This window comes from Bombina bombina, chromosome 7 (genome assembly GCF_027579735.1).
Source record: "Bombina bombina isolate aBomBom1 chromosome 7, aBomBom1.pri, whole genome shotgun sequence".
In the NCBI taxonomy this organism is placed as follows: Eukaryota; Metazoa; Chordata; class Amphibia; order Anura; family Bombinatoridae; genus Bombina; species Bombina bombina.
In genome coordinates this window covers 13,172,407-13,196,231 of record NC_069505.1, presented here as the reverse complement: position 1 = coordinate 13,196,231, position 23,825 = coordinate 13,172,407, and positions in this window count along the sequence as shown.

The window sequence follows — 23,825 nt, the reverse complement described above, 5'->3', positions numbered from 1 at the left end:
TACCAGCAATAATCACTGTGTCAGTTACTGGCAATAAGGTGGTAAAATCACTGTGTATGCTACTGGCAATAAGGGGTAACATCTCTGTGTATGCTACTGGCAAAAAAGGGTAAAATCACTGTGTATGCTACTGGCAAAAAAGGGTAAAATCATTGTGTATGCTACTGGCAATAAAGGGTAAAACCACTGTGTATGCTACTGGCAATAAGGTGGTAAAATCACTGTGTATGCAACTGGCAATAAGGGGTAACATCTCTGTGTATGCTACTGGCAAAAAAGGGTAAAATCACTGAGTATGCTACTGGCAAAAAAGGGTAAAATCATTGTGTATGCTACTGGCAATAAAGGGTAAAACCACTGTGTATGCTACTGGCAATAAAGAGTAAAATCACTGTGTATGCTACTGGCAATAAAGAGTAAAATCATTGTGTATGCTACTGGCAATAAAGGGTAAAATTACTGTGTATGCTACTGGCAATAAAGGGTAAAATCATTGTGTATGCTACTGGCAATAAAGGGTAAAACCACTGTGTATGCTACTGGCAATAAAGAGTAAAATCATTGTGTATGCTACTGGCAATAAGGGGGTAAAATCACTGTGTATGCTACTGGCAATAAAGAGTAAAATTATTGTGTATGCTACTGGCAATAAAGAGTAAAATCATTGTGTATGCTACTGGCAATAAAGAGTAAAATCATTGTGTATGCTACTGGCAATAAAGGGGTAAAATCATTGTGCATGCTACTGGCAATAAGGTGGTTAAATCATTATGTCTGTTACCAACAAGAGCATGATTTAACTCTCTGTGTTAATGCCATGAAGGAATTAATCACTGTGCTCTGCATATTACTGAATGTTAATGAAATACTGCTCACTTGTGAAATATATAAACCAGACAAATAATATTCACAATTTTCACAATTATCCCTACGGATCTTTCCATCAAATTGGTAATTTCTGCTTTTTCTTCTATGAGCCGCAAGTGCCCTCAAGTGGCCAAACCATGAAGTGCTTTTTAAACACATTTCAAACTCAACTAGGCTGCTGGTGACTTATGATATACAGTATATAAATGTTATAATAAACGTTACATATGCACAGTATATACCAGCAATTAAGTGCTGCATTACAAAAGGTCTACACAGACAATAAATGTTTATATATGCACAGTATATATCAGTAATTAACTGCAGCATTACATTAGGTCTGCACACACAATAAATGTTTATATATGTACAGTATATATCAGTAATTAAGTGCCACATTACATAAAGTCTGCACACACAATAAATGTTTGTATATGCACAGTATATATCAGTAATTAAGTGCTGCATTACATATGGTCTGCACACACAATAAATGTTTTTATATGCACAGTATATATCAGTAATTAAGTGCTGCATTACATAAGGTTTGCACACACAATATATGTTTATATATGCACAGTATATATCAGTAATAAAGTGCTGTATTACATAAGGTCTGCACACACAATAAATGTTTATATATGCACAGTATATATCAGTAATTATATGTCACATTACATAAGGTCTGCACACACAATAAATGTTTATATATGCACAGTATATATCAGTAATTAAGTGCTGCATTACATATGGTCTGCACACACAATAAATGTTTATATATGCACAGTATATATCAGTAATTAAGTGCTACATTACATAATGTCTGTGCACACAATAAATGTTTATATATGCACAGTATATATCAGCAATTAAGTGCTGCATTACTAAAGGTCTGCACACACAATAAATGTTTATATATGCACAGAATATATCAGTAATTAAGTGCTGCATTACATAAGGTCTACACACACAATAAATGTTTATATATGCACAGTATATATCAGTAGTTAAGTGCTACATTACATAAGGTCTGCACACAAAATAAATGTTAATATATGCACAGTATATATCAGTAATTAAGTGCTGCATTACATAAGGTCTGCACACACAGTAAATGTTTATATATGCACAGTATATATCAGTAATTAAGTGTCACATTACATAAGGTCTGCACACACAAAAATGTTTATATATGCACAGTATATATCAGAAATTAAGTGCTGCATTACATAAGGTCTGCACACAAAAAAATGTTTATATATGCACAGTATATATCAGTAATTAAGTGTCACATTACATAAGGTCTGCACACACAATAAATGTTTATATATGCACAGTATATATCAGTAATTAAGTGCTGCATTACAAAAGGTCTGCACACACAATAAATGTTTATATTTGCACTGTATAGATCAGTAATTAAGTGCTGCATTACATAAGGTCTGCACACACAATAAATGTTTATATTTGCACTGTATAGATCAGTAATTAAGTGCTGCATTACTTAAGGTCTGCACACACAATAAATGTTTATATATGCACAGTATATATCAGTAATTAAGTGCAGCATTACATAAGGTCTGCACACACAATAAATGTTTATATATGCACAGTATATATCAGTAATTAAGTGCTGCATTACTTAAGGTCTGCACACACAATAAATGTTTATATATGCACAGTATATATCAGTAATTAAGTGCTGCATTATATAAGGTCTGCACGCACAATAAATGTTTATATATGCACAGTATATATCAGTAATTAAGTGCTGCATTACATCAGGTCTGCACACACAATAAATGTTTATATATGCACAGTATATATCAGCAATTAAGTGCTACATTATATAAGGTCTGCACACACGATACATGTTTATATATGCACAGTATATATCAGTAATTAAGTGCTGTATTATATAAGGTCTGCACACACAATAAATGTTTATATATGCACAGTATATATCAGTAATTAAGTGCTACATTACATAAGGTCTGCACACACAATAAATGTTTATACATGCACAGTATATATCAGTAATTAAGTGCTGCATTACATAAGGTCTGCACACAGAATAAATGTTTATATATGCACAGTATATATCAGTAATTAAGTGCTGCATTACATAAGGTCTGCACACACAATAAATGTTTATATATGCACATTATATATCAGCAATTAAGTGCTACATTATATAAGGTCTGCACACACAATACATGTTTATATATGCACAGTATATATCAGTAATTAAGTGCTGCATTACATAAGGTCTGCACATACAATAAATGTTTATATATGCACAGTATATATCAGTAATTAAGTGCTGCATTACATAAGGTCTGCACACACAATAAATGTTTATATATGCACAGTATATATCAGTAATTAAGTGACACATTATAAAGGGTCTGTACACACAATAAATGTTTATATATGCACAGTATATATCAGTAATTAAGTGCCACATTACATAAGGTCTGCACACACAATACATGTTTATATATGAACAGTATATATCAGTAACTAAGTGATGCATTACATAAGGTCTGCACACACAATAAATGTTTATATATGCACAGTATATATTAGTAATTAAATGCTGCTTTACATAAGGTCTGCACACACAATAAATGTTTATATATGCACAGTATATATCAGTAATTATGTGCTGCATTACGAAAGGTCTGCATACACAATAAATGTTTATATATGCACAGTATATATCAGTAATTAAGTGCTGCATTACATAAGGTCTGCACACACAATACATGTTTATATATGCACAGTATATATCAGTAATTAAGTGCTACATTACATAAGGTCTGCACACACAATACATGTTTATATATGCACAGTATATATCAGTAATTAAGTGCAGCATTACATAAGGTCTGCACACACAATAAATGTTTATATATGCACAGTATATATCAGTAATTAAGTGCAGCATTACATAAGGTCTGCACACACAATAAATGTTTATATATACACAGTATATATCAGTAATTAAGTGCTGCATTACATAAGGTCTGCACACACAATAAATGTTTATATATACACAGTATATATCAGTAATTAAGTGCTACATTACATAAGGTCTGCACACACAATAAATGTTTATATATACACAGTATATATCAGTAATTAAGTGCTACATTACATAAGGTCTGCACACACAATAAATGTTTATATATGCACAGTATATATCAGTAATTAAGTGCAGCATTACATAAGGTCTGCACACACAATAAATGTTTATATATACACAGTATATATCAGTAATTAAGTGCTGCATTACATAAGGTCTGCACACACAATACATGTTTATATATGCACAGTATATATCAGTAATTAAGTGCTACATTACATAAGGTCTGCACAGGTTTTATAGATTTAGTGTGAAGTGATGCGCTTTGCTCTCCCAACTAGCCAATCTCAATATACTATCTCCTTCCTAGATAGTTCTAAGCTGGTATAAAAATTACAATAAGGGTGGATGGCGCTAAAAAGCTATTGGGTAACTAAAGTGTGGTTGAATGTAATAGTGAGGGATAATTCTCAAACCTCTCTTCTTAATTTAGACTATATATAGATTGTCACAATATCTTTATCAACAAACTGATTCCCACTCTGTAGTTCAATCAAATCTATAAAAAAATTTATTACCAATACTTTTGAACAATTTTTGCTCTAATAGACCAACATATACAAAAAATTCTTCAAGTTTTCATACTGTAAATCAATCTAAAATCATATAAAATAACTTCTTAAAAAAACTTCTTAAAAAACACGTTTGATAGACACAATATCTCCTAAAATTCTTGCTACAGTGACTGTTCCGTTTCTATGCAATCAAAAAATACAACTCAAAAGCTTCAGATGTAAAATAAATTCACAGTGATAAATGACAGCGGTATATCTTTATAAATGATTAGCCTGCAGGCTGTAACGTTTTTCAGATAAGTACAGTCTTTTCTTTGTATGCTGTTTTCACAGACAATAGGTGCAGGTGCTTTTAAATTGCATAATAAAGTCTCTGCTTCTATTAGCAATCGGTGTGGGTGTATTTTTAAAAACTTCCTGCTATGGAACGATGTTTTTATACAGTTCCGAGTGTGATGAAATAGTGGTTCTTGTGATTTATGGGAGATAGCTTCCTTATGCTTAATCTACTTCAGCCTTTTGTGTTCAGATGATTTCTCACCTCTTTGGCTGCCGTCTGCAGGGAACTTTAGGTGTATATACACTCTCACCTACTATTGGCTTTTTCTTCCGGCTGATCTTCTCCCGCTGAGACACGCTGTGCACTGCGCGTCTCAGTCCGCTGGATGACTTTGTGTGGTTATTCACTTGCGCAAGCCTTACTTACCACAGTCGGGTTCCCATCCAAGGAATGAAGATTACAATAGTTGCTCTGCTCTTAAGTACAAAGTACGCAGAGTTCCTCCTTTTAAATGTTCTTCTGTTTGTCACCTCTCACAGCAGCTCGCATACAATCCTTTCTACGCGTTTCACCCTTTCACTCAGGGCTTTTTCAAGATGTTGTATGCTTCTTATTACTCTCCTTAAATACACCTCTAAACACCTGTAATTGCTAAATTCACTCCTCCTTTGACCTGGAAGTATTTCAACAGTTAAAGTGTGATCTTTGTGTGCAATCATATACCGCTGTCTTTGTGCTTTTCGTTTATACCAAGCTTTTAGTCTTTCATTCTAAATTAATATCTTTGCATATAAGACTACTTAAAAAAGATAGAAATGATAACATGTTAATGTCAACATAGTTTTGAAACATGTAAAAACTGAATCTCTAACTAAAATTTCATCCTTTTTTATCTGGGTATTGAACCCTTGTCTCCACGGTCTCAGGTTGCAGAGTTCCCTCTAAGCTATGTTGTCTATTAAAACTTATGCGTTCTTATGTTAATTAAATCTGATTTACTTTGTATACATTATATCCCTAATGTTCTGTTAGGCCTACTATGATTACCTTGCTTAATTTATTTATGTGAATGCATAAAAAATATTTTTCAGTAATTTGTTTTTCCTCCTACTTTAGGAGACGGATAGTCCTTATTAGGGATTTGAACACAGGTCTCCTCCTTCCTAGGTATACATGACTACCTCCATACCATAAGCTCCTTCTCATTCTGTCTCTCTTTTCTAGGTGTTCTTATCTTATATGATTTTAATCCCTTTTATTTTTTGCTTCCTCCTACCTATAGAGACTTCTCTTCTAATACTTTATTTTATTTAGTTCTTCTGTCATCCCTAAGTTGATAAAATGGGCTAATGTCTGTTTGAGAGTGGAGAGACTTTTTATTTGTTCAAGCTTCCATTACGTTAAAAATGGGCTTATGTCTAACTCAGAGTTAAGACCATTGGGATATAAGGTATCAAAATTATAAATTATCTCTGCTTCTTTTTTGAGTTGGAGATTTTCAAAATTCCCTCCTCTCCAACTCCCTTTTACTTTACATAGACCCAAAAATTGTAGATCATTTATGTTATTTTGGACTGTCCTAAAGTGCTGATACAAATGGGTTTCTAATTTTCCTTTCTCGATATGCCAGAGGTGCTCCCGTATTCTGTCTCGTAACATTCATGACGTTTCACCTATGTAGACTAGATTACAGGAGCACTGTAGCATATATATTACACCTTTGGTGCTGCACCTTATTGTATCCTTTATTTTAAAATCAATTTTTGTTCCAGGCACAATAATATTTTTCTTCTTCGTGCTATGTTTGCACGACTTGCAGGAGATACATGGATAAAATCCACTTACCTCTCTTCCCCATAAATCTTTCTCTTTACTTTTTACAATTGTCCTCTTATACTCACTAGGTGCAAGTAATGATTTTAAATTTTTTGCCCTTTTATATACTGTACTATTTTCGGATAAGGAGGTAATTTGTCTCCTACTATAGGATCATTTTTGATTATGTGCCAATGTTTTCTCAAAATTTTTCTTATTGTATGATGGTCGTCATTATATTGTGTAATAAAAGCCACGTCAAAATCTTCCTTCTTACCCCTATTCATGGTTTTATATGCGGATAAAGAGTTCCTATCTGTAGCCCTTGCTCTTGTCACCGCTTTTTTCAAAATATCTTTCTTATAGCCCGTTTCATTAAATCTTTCTTCTAGTTTTTCAATTTTTGTCTCAAAATCACTCAACTTTGTACAGTTTTTTCTGATTCGCAGACATTGCCCCACTGGTATGTTATTTTTCCATTTGTTAAAATGGCTACTTGAGTCATGAATATAATTGTTGGCGTCGGTCGGTTTAAAGTGTGTTTTTGTGACTATATTATTGTCCTCTACTCTAATGTCTAAATCCAAAAAAGTCATTTGCATTTTACTGATCTTATAGGTGAAACTCAAACCCCTATCATTATGGTTCATCATTTCAAATGCATTTATTAAAGATTCTTCACTTCCATTCCAGACGATTATAATATTGTCAATATACCTCTTGAATAGCACGAGATTCGCACCGAGCTCCGAAAATTGGAGAAATCTATTCTCCCAATCTCCCATAAATAAATTTGCATAACTCGGTGCGAACCTCGTGCCCATTGCGATTCCTTCTATCTGTAGATAATATTGGGAATCAAATGAAAAAAAGTTGTGCTACAAAATTTACCTTATACTTTCAACAAGAAATTCTCTTTGTTCTTTACAGATGTCTTTATTTTTGTTTAAGAATCCCTCTACTGCCTCTATACCTAAATTGTGATTTATATTCGTATACAGGGAAACCACATCGCAAGTAGCCAATAGATCATTGTTATCCCATTTTAAGTCTTCAAAAATCTTCAGAACACTAGTAGAATCTTTCAGGTATGAATTTAAATTTATCACGTACTTTTGAAGGAATTTATCTACATACTCTGATAGATTGGCAGTGAGGGATCTTATCCCCGACACAATGGGTCTTCCTGGTGGATTTAATGGATTTTTGTGTACTTTCGGCAAGTAGTAGAATATGGGTATAACTGGAAACTGTGGTTTTACATATAAATACTCTTTTTCTGTTAATATACCTTTCTCTTTGCCTTTGTCTAGAATCTTAATTAGTTTTTCTAAGTACTTTTTTGTTGAGTCTAGTTTTAATTTTCTATAAGTCTTTTTATCATTTAAAAATCTCTCTGCTTCTTCTCTGTATTTGTCACTATCTAGAATTACTATTCCTCCACCCTTGTCCGCCATTTTGATAGTAATTTCTTTACAATAAGGTACAGCACCAAAGGTGTAATATATATGCTACAGTGCTCCTGTAATCTAGTCTACATAGGTGAAACATCAAGAATGTTACGAGACAGAATACGGGAGCACCTCTGGCATATCGAGAAAGGAAAATTAGAAACCCATTTGTATCAGCACTTTAGGACAGTCCACAAAAATAACGTAAATGATCTACATTTTTGGGGTCTATGTAAAGTAAAAGGGAGTTGGAGAGGAGGGAATTTTGAAAATCTCCTACTCAAAAAAGAAGCAGAGATAATTTATAATTTTGACACCTTATATCCCAAAGGTCTTAACTCTGAGTTAGACATAAGCCCATTTTTAACGTAAAGGAAGCTTGAACAAATAAAAAGTCTCTCCACTCTCAAACAGACATGAGCCCATTTTATCAACTTAGGGATGACAGAAGAACTAAATAAAATAAAATATTAGAAGAGAAGTCTCTATAGGTAGGAGGAAGCAAAAAATAAAAGGGATTACAATCATATAAGATAAGAACACCTAGAAAAGAGAGACAGAATGAGAAGGAGCTTATGGTATGGAGGTAGTCATGTATACCTAGGAAGGAGGAGACCTGTGTTCAAATCCCAAATAAGAACTATCCATCTCCTAAAGTAGGGACAAAAAAGGAAAAACATTTTTCTGAAAAATATTTTTTATGCATTCACATAAATAAATTAAGCAAGGTAATCATAGTAGGCCTAACAGAACATTAGGGAAATAATGTATACAAAGTAAATCAGATTTAATTAATATAAGAACATATTAGGTTTAATAGACAACATAGCTTAGAGGGAACTCTGCAACCTGAGACCGTGGAGACAAGGGTTCAATACCCAGATAAAAAAGGATGAAATTTTAGTTAGAGATTCAGTTTTTACATGTTTCAAAACTATGTTGACATTAACATGTTATCATTTCTATCTTTTTTAAGTAGTCTTATATGCAAAGATATTAATTTAGAATGAAAGACTAAAAGCTTGGTATAAATGAAAAGCACAAAGACAGCGGTATATGATTGCACACAAAGATCACACTTTAACTGTTGAAATACTTCCAGGTCAAAGGAGGAGTGAATTTAGCAATTACAGGTGTTTAGAGGTGTATTTAAGGAGAGTAATAAGAAGCATACAACATCTTGAAAAAGCCCTGAGTGAAAGGGTGAAACGCGTAGAAAGGATTGTATGCGAGCTGCTGTGAGAGGTGACAAACAGAAGAACATTTAAAAGGAGGAACTCTGCGTACTTTGTACTTAAGAGCAGAGCAACTATTGTAATCTTCATTCCTTGGATGGGAACCCGACTGTGGTAAGTAAGGCTTGCGCAAGTGAATAACCACACAAAGTCATCCAGCGGACTGAGACGCGCAGTGCACAGCGTGTCTCAGCGGGAGAAGATCAGCCGGAAGAAAAAGCCAATAGTAGGTGAGAGTGTATATACACCTAAAGTTCCCTGCAGACGGCAGCCAAAGAGGTGAGAAATCATCTGAACACAAAAGGCTGAAGTAGATTAAGAATAAGGAAGCTATCTCCCATAAATCACAAGAACCACTATTTCATCACACTCGGAACTGTATAAAAACATCGTTCCATAGCAGGAAGTTTTTAAAAATACACCCACACCGATTGCTAATAGAAGCAGAGACTTTATTATGCAACTTAAAAGCACCTGCACCTATTGTCTGTGAAAACAGCATACAAAGAAAAGACTGTACTTATCTGAAAAACGTTACAGCCTGCAGGCTAATCATTTATAAAGATATACCGCTGTCATTTATCACTGTGAATTTATTTTACATCTGAAGCTTTTGAGTTGTATTTTTTGATTGCATAGAAACGGAACAGTCACTGTAGCAAGAATTTTAGGAGATATTGTGTCTATCAAACGTGTTTTTTAAGAAGTTATTTTAAAGCTGACAGTCAGTTATTATATATAATTTTAGATTGATTTACAGTATGAAAACTTGAAGAACTTTTTGTATATGTTGATCTATTAGAGCAAAAATTGTTCAAAAGTATTGGTAATAAAATTTGTTATAGATTTGATTGAACTACAGAGTGGGAATCAGTTTGTTGATAAAGATATTGTGACAATCTATATATAGTCTAAATTAAGAAGAGAGGTTTGAGAATTATCCCTCACTATTACATTCAACCACACTTTAGTTACCCAATAGCTTTTTAGCGCCATCCACCCATATTGTTATTTTTATAAGGTCTGCACACACAATAAATGTTTATATATGTACAGTATATATCAGTAATTAAGTGCTACATTACAAAATGTTGGCACACACAATAAATGTTTATATATGCACAGTATATATCAGTAATAAAGTGCAGCATTACATAAGGTCTGCACCCACAATAAATGTTTATATATGTACAGTATATATCAGTAATTAAGTGCTACATTACAAAATGTCGGCACACACAATAAATGTTTATATATGCACAGTATATATAAGTAATTAAGTGCCGCATTACATAAGGTCTGCACATACAATAAATGTTTATATATGCACAGTATATATCAGTAATTAAGTGCACATTACATAAGGTCTGTACACACAATAAATGTTTATATATGCACAGTATATATCAGTAATTTAGTGCTGCATTACATAAGGTCTGCACACACAATAACTGTTTATATATGCACAGTATATATCAGTAATTAAGTGCTGCATTACATAAGGTCGGCACACACAATAAATGTTTATATATGCACAGTATATATCAGTAATTAAATGCTACATTACATAAGGTCTGTACACACAATAAATGTTTATATATGCACAGTATATATCCATAATAAAGTGCTGCATTACATAAGGTCTGCGCACACAAATGTTTATATATGCACAGTATATATCAGTAATTAAGTGCTGCATTACATAAGGTCTGCACACACAATCAATGTTTACATATGCACAGTATAGATCAGTAATTAAGTGCTGCATTACATAAGGTCTGCACACACAATAAATGTTTATATATGCACAGTATATATCAGTAATTAAATGCTACATTACATAAGGTCTGTACACACAATAAATGTTTATATATGCACAGTATATATCAGTAATAAAGTGCTGCATTACATAAGGTCTGCGCACACAAATGTTTATATATGCACAGTATATATCAGTAATTAAGTGTTATATTACATAAGGTCTGCACACACAATAAATGCTTCTATATGCACAGTATAGATCAGTAATTAAGTGCTGCATTACATAAGGTCTGCGCACACAAATGTTTATATATGCACAGTATATATCAGTAATTAAGTGCTGCATTACATAAGGTCTGCGCACACAAATGTTTATAAATGCACAGTATATATCAGTAAATAAGTGCTGTATTACATAAGGTCTGCACACACAATACATGTTTATATATGCACAGTATATATCAGTAATTAAGTGCTACATTACAAAAGGTCTGTACACACAATAACTGTTTTATATGCACAGTATATATCAGTAATTAAGTGCTGCATTACAAAAGGTCTGTACACACAATAACTGTTTATTTATGCACAGTATATATCAGTAATTAAGTGCTGCATTACATAAGGTCTGCACACACAATAAATGTTTATATATGCACAGTATATATCAGTAATTAAGTGCTGCATTACATAAGGTCTGCACACACAATAAATGTTTATATATGCACAGTATATATCAGTAATAAAGTGCTACATTACATAAGGTCTGCACATACAATAAATGTTTATATATGCACAGTATATATCAGTAATTAAGTGCTGCATTACATAAGGTCTGCACACACAATAAATGTTTATATATGCACCGTATATATCAGTAATTAAGTGCTGCATTACATAAGGTCTGCACACACAATAAATGTTTATATATGCACAGTATATATCACTGATCAGTAATTAAGTGTCACATTACATAAGGTCTGCACACACAATAAATGTTTATATATGCACAGTATATATCAGTAATTAAGTGCTACATTACATAAGGTCTGCACACACAATAAATGTTTATATATGCACAGTATATATCAGTAATTAAGTGCTGCATTACATAAGGTCTGTACACACAATAAATGTTTATATATGCACAGTATATATCAGTAATTAAGTGTTACATTACATAAGGTCTGTGCACACAATAACATAATTTATGTAAGAACTTACCTGATAAATTCATTTCTTTCATATTAGCAAGAGTCCATGAGCTAGTGACGTATGGGATATACATTCCTACCAGGAGGGGCAAAGTTTCCCAAACCTTAAAATGCCTATAAATACACCCCTCACCACACCCACAATTCAGTTTAACGAATAGCCAAGAAGTGGGGTGATAAGGAAAAAAGTGCGAAAGCATATAAAATAAGGAATTGGAATAATTGTGCTTTATATAAAAAAATCAAAACCACCACAAAAAAGGGCGGGCCTCATGGACTCTTGCTAATATGAAAGAAATGAATTTATCAGGTAAGTTCTTACATAAATTATGTTTTCTTTCATGTAATTAGCAAGAGTCCATGAGCTAGTGACGTATGGGATAATGATTACCCAAGATGTGGATCTTTCCACACAAGAGTCACTAGAGAGGGAGGGATAAAATAAAGACAGCCAATTCCTGCTGAAAATAATCCACACCCAGAATAAAATTTTAATGAAAAAACATAAGCAGAAGATTGAAACTGAAACCACTGCCTGAAGTACGTTTCTACCAAAAACTGCTTCAGAAGAAGAAAACACATCAAATGGTAGAATTTAGTAAAAGTATGCAAAGAGGACCAAGTTGCTGTTTTGCAAATCTGATCAACCGAAGCTTCATTCTTAAACGCCCAGGAAGTAGAAACTGACCTAGTAGAATGAGCTGTAATCCTTTGAGGCGGAGTGTTACCCGACTCAACATAGGCATGATGAAATAAAGATTTCATCCAAGATGCCAAAGAAATGGCAGAAGCTTTCTGGTCTTTTCTAGAACCGGAAAAGATGACAAATAGACTAGAAGTCTTTCGGAAAGACTTAGTAGCTTCAACATAATATTACAAAGCTCTAACAGCATCCAAAGAATGCAATGATTTCTCCTTAGAATTCATAGGATTAGGACATAATGAAGGAACCACAATTTCTCTACTAATGTTGTTAGAATTCACAACCTTAGGTAAAAAATTCAAAAGAAGTTCGCAGCACCGCCTTATCCTGATGCAAAATCAGAAAAGGAGACTCACAAAAAAGAGTAGATAATTCAGAGACTCTTCTGGCAGAAGAGATGGCCAAAAGAAACAAAACTTTCCAAGAAAGTAATATAACGACTAAAGAATGCATGGGTTCAAAAGGAGGAGCTTGAAGAGCCCCCAGAACCAAATTCAAACTCCAAGGAGGAGAAATTTACTTAATGACAAGTTTTATATGAACCAAAGGTTGTACAAAACAATGAATATCAGGAAGATTAGCAATCCTTCTGTGAAAAAGAACAGAAAGAGCAGAGATTTGTCTTTTAAGAAACAAACCTTTATCTAAACCATCCTGAAGAAATATAAGTCATCCAGACTCTATAATATATCTCTCTAGATACAGATTTACGAGCCTGTCACATAGTATCAATCACAGAGTCAGAGAAACCTCTTTGACCAAGAATCAAGCGTTCAAACTCCACACCTTAAAATTAAGGTTTTGAGATCCTGATGGAAAAAAGAACCTTGAGACAGAAAGACTGGTCTTAACGGAAGAGTCCACAGCTGGCAAGAGGCCATCCGGACAAGATCCACATACCAAAACCTGTGAGACCATGCTGGAGCTACCAGCAGGACAAACGAGCATTCCTTTAGAATATTGGAGAATACCCTTGGAAGAAGAACTAGAGGCGGAAAGATATAGGCAGGATGACACTTGTAAGGAAGAGATAATGCATCCACTGCCTCCGCCCGAGGATCCCGGGATCCGGACAGATACCAGGGAAGTTTCTTGTTTAGATGAGAAGCCATCAGATCTATTTCTGGGAGTTCCCACATTTGAAAAATCTGAGGAAATACCTCTGGGTGAAGACCATTCGCCCAGGTGCAACGTTTGGCGACTGAGATAATCCACTTTCCAATTGTCCATACCTGGGATATGAACCGCAGAGATTAGACAGGAGCTGGATTCCGCCCAAACCAAAATTCGAGATACTTCTGTCATAGCCAGAGGACTGAGAGTCCCTCCTTGATGATTGATGTATGCCACAGTTGTGACATTGTCTATCTGAAAACAAATGAACAACTCTCTCTTCAGAAGAGGCCAAGACTGAAGAGCTCTGAAAATTGCACGGAGTTCCAAAATATTGATCGGAAATCTCACCTCCTGAGATTCCCAAACCCCTTGTGCCGTCAGATACCCCCACACAGCTCCCCAACCTGTAAGACTTGCATCTGTTGAGATTATAGTCCAGGTCGGAAGAACAAAGAAGCCCCCTGAACTAAACGATGGTGATCTGTCCACCATGTCAGAGAGTGTCGTATAATTGGTTTAAAGATATTAATTGAGATATCTTTGAGTAATCCCTGCACCATTGGTTCAGCATACAGAGCTGAAGAGGTCGCATGTGAAAACGAGCAAAGGAGATCGCATCTGATGCGGCAGTCCTAAGACCTAAAATTTCCATGCATAAGGCTACCAAAGGGAATGATTGTGACTGAAGGTTTTGACAAGCTGATATCAATGTTAAACTTCTCTTGTCTGACAAGGACAGAGTCATAGACACTGAATCTATCTAGAAACCTAAAAAGGTTACCCTTGTCTGAGGAATCAATAAACTGATTGGTAAATTGATCCTCCAACCATGAACTTGAAGAAACACCACAAGTCGATTCGTATGAGATTCTTCGAAAATGAGAAGACTGAGCAAGTACCCAGATATCGTCCAATAAGGAAATACCAAAACCCTGTTCTCTGATTACAGAAAGAAGGGCACCGAGAACCTTTGAAAAAATTCTTGGAACTGAGGCTAGGCCAAACGGTAGAGCCACAAAACTGGTAATGCTTGTCTAAAAAGAGAATCTCAGACACTAAAAGTGATCTGGATGAATCGGAATATGCAGATACACATCCTGTAAATCTATTGTAGACATATAATGCCCTTGCTAAACAAAAGGCAGGATAGTCCTACAGTAACCATCTTGAATGTTGGTATCCTTACATAACGATTCAATATTGATAGATCCGGAACTGGTCTGAAGGAATTGACCTTCTTTGGTACAATGAAGAGATAAAATAAAACCCCAGCCCCTGTTCCAGAACTGGAACTGGCATAATTACTCCAGCCAACTCTAGATCTGAAAACACATTTCAGAAATGCTGAGCCTTTGCTGTGTTAACTGGGACACGGGAAAGAAAAAAATCTCTTAGCAGGAGGCCTTAACTGAAGCCAATTCTGTACCTTTCTGAAACAATGTTCTGAAACCAGAAATTGAGAACTGAATTGATCAAAATTTCTTTGAAGAAAACGTAATCTGCCCCATACCAGCTGAGCTGGAATAAGGTCCGCACCTTCATGGGTACTTAGGAGCTGGCTAGAGGTTTTCTATAAGGCTTGGATATATTCCAAACTGGAAATAGTTTCCAAACTGATACCGCTCCTGAGGATGAAGGATCAGGCTTTTGTTCCTTATTGTGAGGAAAGGAACGAAAATGATTATTAGACCTAAATTTACCTTAGATTTTTTATCCTTTGGTAAAAAAGTTCCCTTCCTTCCAGAAACAGTTGAGATAATAATTTATTACCCTGGAAAGAAAGGGAAAGCAAAGTTGACTTAGAAGACATATCAGCATTCCAAGTTTAATCCATAAAGCTTTTCTAGCTAAAATAGCTAGAGACATATACCTGACATCAACTCTAATGATATCAAAAGATGGTATCACCAATAAAATTATTAGCATGTTATAGAATAATAATAATGCTATAAAATTATGATCTGTTACTTGTTGCGCTAAAGCTTCTAACCAAAAAGTTGAAGCTGCAGCAACATCCGCTAAAAATATAGCAGGTCTAAGAAGATTACCTGAACATAAGTAAGCTTTTCTTAGAAAGGATTCAATTTTCCTATCTAAAGGATCCTTAAATGAAGTACTATCTGCCGTAGGAATAGTAACACATTTAGCAGGAGTAGAGACAGCCCCATAACCTTAGGGATTTTGTCCCAAAAAAACTCTAATCTGTCAGATGGCACAGGATATAATTGCTTAAACGTTTAGAAGGAGTAAAAGAATTACCCAAATTATTCCATTCCCTGGAAATTACTTCAGAAATAGCATCAGGGAGATTAAACACTTCTGGAATAACTACAGGAGATTTAAAAACCTTATTTAAACGTTTAGATTTAGTATCAAGAGGACCAGAATCCTCTATTTCTAATGCAATTAATACTTCTTTAAATAAAGAACGAATAAATTCCATCTTGAACAAATACAAAGATTTATCAGCATCAACCTCTGAGACAGAAACCTCTGAACCAGAAGAACCATTATCAGTATCAGAATGATGATGTTCATTTAAAAATTCATCTGAAAAAAGAGAAGTTTTAAAAGACTTTTATGTAAACTAGAAGGAGAAATAACAGACATAGCCTTCTTAATGGATTTAAAAAATAAAATCTCTTATGTTTATCAGGAACACTCTGAAAATTAGATGTTGACGGAACAGCAACAGGTAATGTAACAGTACTAAAGGAAATTTTATCTGCATTAATAAGTTTGACATGACATGCAATACAAACAACAGCTGGAGAAACAGATACCAAAAATTAAAGCAGATACACTTAGCTTGGTAGCTCCAGCACTAGACAGCGATTTTCCTGTAGTATCTTCTGACTCAGATGCAACGTGAGACATCTTGCAATATGTAAGAGAAAAAACAACATATAAAGCAAAATTGATCAAATTCCTTAAATGACAGTTTCAGGAATGGGAAAAAATGCCAAAGAACAAGCTTCTAGCAACCAGAAGCAATGAAAAAATAAGACTTAAATAATGTGGAGACAAAAGCGACGCCCTTATTTTTTAGCGCCAAATAAGACGCCCACATTATTTGGCGCCTAAATGCTTTTGGCGCCAAAAATGACGCCACATCCGGAACGCCGACATTTTTGGCGCAAAATAATGTCAAAAAATGACGCAACTTCCGGCGACACGTATGACGCCGGAAACGGAAAAGAATTTTTGCGCCAAAAAAGTCCGCGCCAAGAATGACGCAATAAAATGAAGCATTTTCAGCCCCCGCGAGCCTAACAGCCCACAGGGAAAAAAGAGTCAAAATTTTGAAGGTAAGAAAAAATGATTAATTCAAATGCATTATCCCAAATATGAAACTGACTGTCTGAAAAATAAGGAAAGTTGAACATTCTGAGTCAAGGCAAATAAATGTTTGAATACATATATTTAGAACTTTATAAACAAAGTGCCCAACCATAGCTTAGAGTGTCACAGAAAATAAGATTTACTTACCCCAGGACACTCATCTACATGTTTGTAGAAAGCCAAACCAGTACTGAAACGAGAATCAGCAGAGGTAATGGTATATATAAGAGTATATCGTCGATCTGAAAAGGGAGGTAAGAGATGAATCTCTACGACCGATAACAGAGAACCTATGAAATAGACCCCGTAGAAGGAGATCACTGCATTCAAATAGGCAATACTCTCCTCACATCCCTCTGACATTCACTGCACACTGAGAGGAAAACCGGGCTCCAACTTGCTGCGGAGCGCATATCAACGTAGAATCTAGCACAAACTTACTTCACCACCTCCATCGGAGGCAAAGTTTGTAAAACTGAATTGTGGGTGTGGTGAGGGGTGTATTTATAGGCATTTTAAGGTTTGGGAAACTTTGCCCCTCCTGGTAGGAATGTATATCCCATACGTCACTAGCTCATGGACTCTTGCTAATTACATGAAAGAAAAATGTTTATATATGCACTGTATATATCAGTAATTAAGTGCTACATTACATAAGGTCTGCACACACAATAAATGTTTATATATGCACAGTATATATCAGTAATTAAGTGCTACGTTACATAAGGTCTGCATACACAATAAATGTTTATATATGCACAGTATATATCAGTAATTTAGTGCTGCGTTACATAAGGTCTGCACACACAATACATTTTTATATATGCACAGTATATATCAGTAATTAAGTGCTGCATTACAAAAGGTCTGCACACACAATAAATGTTTATATATGCACAGTATATATCAGTAATTAAGTGCTGCATTACAAAAGGTCTGTACACACAATAACTGTTTATTTATGCACAGTATATATCAGTAATTAAGTGCTGCATTACAAAAGGTCTGTACACACAATAACTGTTTATATATGCACAGTATATATCAGTAATTAAGTGCTGCATTACAAAAGGTCTGTACACACAATAACTGTTTATATATGCACAGTATATATCAGTAATTAAGTGCTGCATTACATAAGGTCTGCACACACAATAAATGTTTATATATGCACAGTATATATCAGTAATTAAGTGCTGCATTACAAAAGATCTGCACACACAATCATTTAACATGTTTTAATAGTGTTTGCTGAGATTAATGTTCCTTTAATCAGTCATCAGACTGCACATTTATCATGTTTCTATTTGAGAGCAATATCACGTCTCTTGTGCCTTATTAGATTAATGAGTTAACGTTAAATTAGAAAACCACAGCTCTCTGTTTTTGCAATAAAATGCAGATCTGGACCCAGCAGGATTTTATTTAAAAGACAAATATGTTCCCTTGCTATTCATTTAGTCACCAGAATCTAGTTTATTCCTACGGATATTTTCTATTCTGCTTTGTCTGTTTTTATCTGCTCCCTTCGGTCTCTCCAGAGACTCATCACCATTTTATCCAGACAATGTTTTTTTCTCTCTGTCTTCTATGTAGATTCTTGTCGGCATTTATTTTGTTTTTTTTTACAGCTTTTGTCTTTCACTTCTCTCTCAGTTTCTCTGTAATTTTTATTTAAAGTTTTAGGCCTAGATTTGGAGTTCGGCGGTAGCCGTCAAAACCAGCGTTAGAGGCTCCTAACGCTGGTTTTGGCCGCCCGCTGGTATTTGGAGTCAGTGATGAAAGGGTCTAACGCTCACTTTACAGCCGCGACTTTTCCATACCGCAGATCCCCCTACGCCATTTGCGTAGCCTATCTTTTCAATGGGATCTTTCTAACGCCGGTATTTAGAGTCGTTTCTGAAGTGAGCGTTAGAGCTCTAACGACAAAATTCCAGCCGCCTGAAAATAGCAGGAGTTAAGAGCTTTCTGGCTAACGCCGGTTCATAAAGCTCTTAACTACTGTACCCTAAAGTACACTAACACCCATAAACTACCTATGTACCCCTAAACCGAGGTCCCCCCACACCGCCGCCACTCGATTAAAATTTTTAACCCCTAATCTGCCGACCGCCACCTACGTTATATTTATGTACCCCTAATCTGCTGCCCCTAACCCCGCCGACCCCTGTATTATATTTATTAACCCCTAACCTGCCCCTCACAACGTCGCCGCCAGCTACTTACAATAATTAACCCCTAATCTTCCGACCGCAAATCGCCGCCACCTACGTTATCCCTATGTACCCCTAATCTGCTGCCCCTAACATCGCCGACCCCTATATTATATTTATTAACCCCTAATCTGCCCCCCTCAACGTCGCCGACACCTGCCTACACTTATTAACCCCTAATCTGCCGAGCGGACCTGAGCGCTACTATAATAAATGTATTAACCCCTAATCCGCCTCACTAACCCTATCATAAATAGTATTAACCCCTAATCTGCCCTCCCTAACATCGCCGACACCTACCTTCAATTATTAACCCCTAATCTGCCGACCGGAGCTCACCGCTATTCTAATAAATGTATTAACCCCTAAAGCTAAGTCTAACCCTAACACTAACAACCCCCTAAGTTAAATATAATTTTTATCTAACGAAATAAATTAACTCTTATTAAATAAATTATTCCTATTTAAAGCTAAATACTTACCTGTAAAGTAAACCCTAATATAGCTACAATATAAATTATAATTATATTATAGCTATTTTAGGATTAATATTTATTTTACAGGCAACTTTGTAATTATTTTAACCAGGTACAATAGCTATTAAATAGTTAAGAACTATTTAATAGTTACCTAGTTAAAATAATAACAAATTTACCTGTAAAATAAATCCTAACCTAAGTTATAATTAAATCTAACACTACCCTATCAATAAAATAATTAAATAAACTACCTACAATTACCTACAATTAACCTAACACTAAACTATCAATAAATTAATTAAACACAATTCCTACAAATAAATACAATTAAATAAACTAGCTAAAGTACAAAAAATAAAAAAGAACTAAGTTACAGAAAATAAAAAAATATTTACAAACATAAGAAAAATATTACAACAATTTTAAACTAATTACACCTACTCTAAGCCCCCTAATAAAATAACAAAGCCCCCCAAAATAAAAAATTCCCTACCCTATTCTAAATTAAAAAAGTTACAAGCTCTTTTACCTTACCAGCCCTGAACAGGGCCCTTTGCGGGGCATGCCCCAAGAATTTCAGCTCTTTTGCCTGTAAAAAAAAACATACAATACCCCCCCCCCCAACATTACAACCCACCACCCACATACCCCTAATCTAACCCAAACCCCCCTTAAATAAACCTAACACTAATCCCCTGAAGATCTTCCTACCTTGTCTTCACCATCCAGGTATCACCGATCCGTCCTGGCTCCAAGATCTTCATCCAACCCAAGCGGGGGTTGGCGATCCATAATCCGGTGCTCCAAAGTCTTCCTCCTATCCGGCAAGAAGAGGACATCCGGACCGGCAAACATCTTCTCCAAGCGGCATCTTCGATCTTCTTCCATCCGGTGCGGAGCGGGTCCATCTTGAAGCAGGAGACGCGGATCCATCCTCTTCTTCCGATGTCTCCCGACTAATGACGGTTCCTTTAAGGGACGTCATCCAAGATGGCGTCCCTCGAATTCCGATTGGCTGATAGGATTCTATCAGCCAATCGGAATTAAGGTAGGAATTTTCTGATTGGCTGATGGAATCAGCCAATCAGAATCAAGTTCAATCCGATTGGCTGATCCAATCAGCCAATCAGATTGAGCTCGCATTCTATTGGCTGTTCCGATCAGCCAATAGAATGCGAGCTCAATCTGATTGGCTGATTGGATCAGCCAATCGGATTGAACTTGATTCTGATTGGCTGATTCCATCAGCCAATCAGAAAATTCCTACCTTAATTCCGATTGGCTGATAGAATCCTATCAGCCAATCCGAATTCGAGGGACGCCATCTTGGATGACGTCCCTTAAAGGAACCGTCATTAGTCGGGAGACATCGGAAGAAGAGGATGGATCCGCGTCGCCTGCTTCAAGATGGACCCGCTCCGCACCGGATGGAAGAAGATCGAAGATGCCGCTTGGAGAAGATGTTTGCCGGTCCGGATGTCCTCTTCTTGCCGGATAGGAGGAAGACTTTGGAGCACCGGATTATGGATCGCCAACCCCCGCTTGGGTTGGATGAAGATCTTGGAGCCAGGACGGATCGGTGATACCTGGATGGTGAAGACAAGGTAGGAAGATCTTCAGGGGATTAGTGTTAGGTTTATTTAAGGGGGGTTTGGGTTAGATTAGGGGTATGTGGGTGGTGGGTTGTAATGTTGGGGGGGGGGGTATTGTATGTTTTTTTTTACAGGCAAAAGAGCTGAAATTCTTGGGGCATGCCCCGCAAAGGGCCCTGTTCAGGGCTGGTAAGGTAAAAGAGCTTGTAACTTTTTTAATTTAGAATAGGGTAGGGAATTTTTTATTTTGGGGGGCTTTGTTATTTTATTAGGGGGCTTAGAGTAGGTGTAATTAGTTTAAAATTGTTGTAATATTTTTCTTATGTTTGTAAATATTTTTTTATTTTCTGTAACTTAGTTCTTTTTTATTTTTTGTACTTTAGCTAGTTTATTTAATTGTATTTATTTGTAGGAATTGTGTTTAATTAATTTATTGATAGTGTAGTGTTAGGTTAATTGTAGGTAATTGTAGGTAGTTTATTTAATTATTTTATTGATAGGGTAGTGTTAGGTTTAATTATAACTTAGGTTAGGATTTATTTTACAGGTAAATTTGTTATTATTTTAACTAGGTAACTATTAAATAGTTCTTAACTATTTAATAGCTATTGTACCTGGTTAAAATAATTACAAAGTTGACTGTAAAATAAATATTAATCCTAAAATAGCTATAATATAATTATAATTTATATTGTAGCTATATTAGGGTTTATTTTACAGGTAAGTATTTAGCTTTAAATAGGAATAATTTATTTAATAAGAGTTAATTTATTTCGTTAGATAAAAATTATATTTAACTTAGGGGGGTGTTAGTGTTAGGGTTAGACTTAGCTTTAGGGGTTAATACATTTATTAGAATAGCGGTGAGCTCCGGTCGGCAGATTAGGGGTTAATAATTGAAGGTAGGTGTCGGCGATGTTAGGGAGGGCAGATTAGGGATTAATACTATTTATGATAGGGTTAGTGATGCGGATTAGGGGTTAATAACTTTATTATAGTAGCGCTCAGGTCCGCTCGGCAGATTAGGGGTTAATAAGTGTAGGTAGGTGTCGGCGACGTTGTGGGGGGCAGATTAGGGGTTAATAAATATAATATAGGGGTCGGCGGTGTTAGGGGCAGCAGATTAGGGGTACATAGGGAGAACGTAGGTTGCGGCGGTTTACGGAGCGGCAGATTAGGGGTTAAAAGTGTAATGCAGTGGTCAGCGATAGCGGGGGCGGCAGATTAGGGGTTAATAAGTGTAAGGTTAGGGGTGTTTAGACTCGGGGTACATGTTAGGGTGTTAGGTGCAGACGTAGGAAGTGTTTCCCCATAGGAAACAATGGGACTGCGTTAGGAGCTGAACGCTGCTTTTTTGCAGGTGTTAGGTTTTTTTTCAGCTCAAACAGTCCCATTGTTTCCTATGGGAGAATCGTGCACGAGCACGTTTTTGAGGCCGGCCGCGTCCGTAAGCAACTCTGGTATCGAGAGTTGCATTTGCGGTAAAAATGCTCTACGCTCCTTTTTTGGAGCCTAACGCAGCATTTGTTTTAACTCTCGATACCAGAGTTAAATTTATGGTGCGGCCAGAAAAAAGCCAGCGGAGCGTTAACAGCCCTTTTACCGCCAAACTCCAAATCTAGGCCCTAGAGACTTCAAAAGCCTCTGTGAGTTCAATCATGGGGGCTTCTTAAGTAGGATTAATGTTCGTGCGTGCATGTCACACACACATGCACTTTAAAGTGCCAATGTTATTGCCCACATCAGCGGCTGTGACTGATTGCGCCTGCCTGATTGCGCATGCGTCCATGAGCTTGCCCAGAATTCATTAGTATGCAGATAAATGATTTTAACATTGGACCCCATTGGATGCATACAGTATGAGGGGGTATTTGTCAATGAGAGATGTCTTTAACCCCTTAATGACTGTGACGTACCATGTACATCATCGGTCATTAAAGGGACAGTCTACACCAGTTTTGCATAACCAACACAGTTATAATAATATACTTTTAACCTCTGTGATTATCTTGTATCTAAGCCTCTGCAAACTGCCCCTTTACTTCAGTTCTTTTGACAGACTTGCAGTTTAGCCAATCACTGCCTGCTCCCAGA